Source organism: Gavialis gangeticus, unplaced genomic scaffold, assembly GCF_001723915.1.
Source record: "Gavialis gangeticus isolate Ggan-Ray unplaced genomic scaffold, GavGan_comp1, whole genome shotgun sequence".
In the NCBI taxonomy this organism is placed as follows: Eukaryota; Metazoa; Chordata; order Crocodylia; family Gavialidae; genus Gavialis; species Gavialis gangeticus.
The window spans coordinates 173,422,052-173,424,360 of NW_017728992.1; positions in this window are offsets into that span (position 1 = coordinate 173,422,052).

The following is a 2,309-nucleotide window of genomic DNA, read 5'->3' on the forward strand; positions in this document are numbered from 1 at the left end:
TTTATTTTCCCCGGATACTGTCCACAGATGTTGAAGATCTTCAGGCAAGAACTATCATCTGCTACTTCTTTTAAACAAAATTATCCTTGTGAGTGTCATTCTAAAACTTAATCATCCAAAATAAATTAGAGTTGTTACAAAAACATAGGCACATGATAACTGTCAAAATAAGATTGCAATTGTCTTGGAGCAAAACATGAAGACAAGGGTAACTATCTTCCTTTTTTCTCCCCTTTAAGAAATGAGTGTTCAACAGAAACACATTTGTTCAGGAAAGGAGAAAGCAAGATGTAAGGTAAATAATTTTCAGTAGCTAGAAAGCCTCCACAACCCAGAACATATCAGTTATAAGCCTCTCAGGATGGGGAAGTAGTTTAATTTATGTTGTTATTCTTTATTAAATTGTTTTTATGAACAGACTTTACTATGTATTGCTTGCCTTTATTTCTACAGAATCACCTCACCAAATAGTGGAACTGTTTGAAGTATTTCATGCTCCAAAATTTGGGGATTTTTCACCAAAAAGTTACTAATATTACTGATTTATTTTTTCACTTCATGTGATTCTTTTTTGCAGAATATTCAATCAATTGATCAAATCTGTCTATCTACACACAATCTGTCAAACACAAAAATCTTTGTCTCTTTCACATATACATTCTTACAAATAATTATGCCTTATTTCTGGGGAAAAACGGTAAGCCAAAAAGTTTGAAAGGACTGGAACAGTATTTCAAATATATATATTATCAAATAAATTGTAAAGATAAGAAATCTGATGCCTAAGTTTCAATCTGATAATGGTTTGGGTGGCTTGATAAGTCCTATTTTGTATTTGCTTAATTTTTAGTTCATCTAGTCTTCCCTTCACTTGAAAACATTTGATTTTACTTTAAAGAGGTTGGTATTACTGGCTGTTATCATAGGATATATTCCGAAAGCTGATCTCAGATATGTGGAAACGGTATTAGGAGGCAACATAGTTTAAGGCAGTTTATTAACTACATGGGCTCATGGCCGGTCCAGCTCATATATGCCTGGTCCAGCTCATGGACATGGATCATCTGGCCTAGAAGGCTTCTCATGGACTGAGCAACTCACCTCTGTGGGCTGGATTTGGCCTGTGGCAGTGCAGCTCAACAATCTAGATGGTTAATGCTACCTCCATTCATCTCCCACTTCCCCTATCTGCTGCTCAATTTAGGATTCATTGTTGCTGCAGGGATTCATGCTGCTGCTGTTTGCAAGACATCCAGCCCATGAGCAGCTCCCCAGTTTAAGGGATAAAATACAAGACTGGCTCTCAGGAGAATTGTGTTCTTTTCCTGGCTGTGCTATTGACCTACCTATGGGATATTAGACAAATCACCTGGCTTCTTTTCCCCATCCTACCAGTTGTCTGTCTTGTCTTTTTACATTATATACATGCTTTTTCTTCCTATGCATCTGCACAGCATTTAGATTATAGATCATAGCTGAGATGTCTGGGAGATGCCATATACAAATAATAGAACATAATAAATAAAATCCAGATTTAATTCACAGGTACAAAAGTAGCTGCTTGGGACTGTTGGTACAAGGTACAGCTGTGATCATAAACTACTTGAGTAGCAATTGTGTCTTCCTGCAACAATTGTATAGAGCCGTAATTGGAAACAGTTCTCAAATAATGATGATGATGTTCACACTACTACTACTAGTACAACTACTAGTACTACTAGTAGTAATACTGCTACTACTAAATAATATTATTCCCCCCAGCATATTTTCTTAGGGTGATAATAATCCAGATTATTGAGGAGCATTGAATCTGCAGCTGGAACAAGGCTTTAATCTGTGTCTCAGCAAGGCTGCTGGTCACAAGGCAAAATGATGCATTAAAATAACCTTGCAGATGCTTAGGCAAGTACCGTATTTTCACGCATATAGCCCACAGGCTATATACATTTTTACAAACTTGACGTGTGGATGCGGGCAATACAAGGGTGCGGGCTATGCATTGTCTTTAGAACAGCATAGCCCATCCCCACCTGTCCCCGGCTGCAGGCTCCAGCTCCATCTTCAGCTCCGGTGGCCATGCCCGGCAGAGTGTGGCTGGCAGCGGCAGTGGGGAGTGGGGCTCTGCAGGGGAGGGGAGGGGAGGGGTGGAGAAGGGAGGGATGAAGAGCTGTGAACCCCACTCCCCGCCACCAATCTTCAAGAAACGGAGGAAAGTGGATCCGGCTAACTATAGGCCCATCAGCCTGACTTCTATCCCAGGGAACATCTTAGAAAAGTTTATTAAAGAGGTCATCCTTAATGGACTGGCC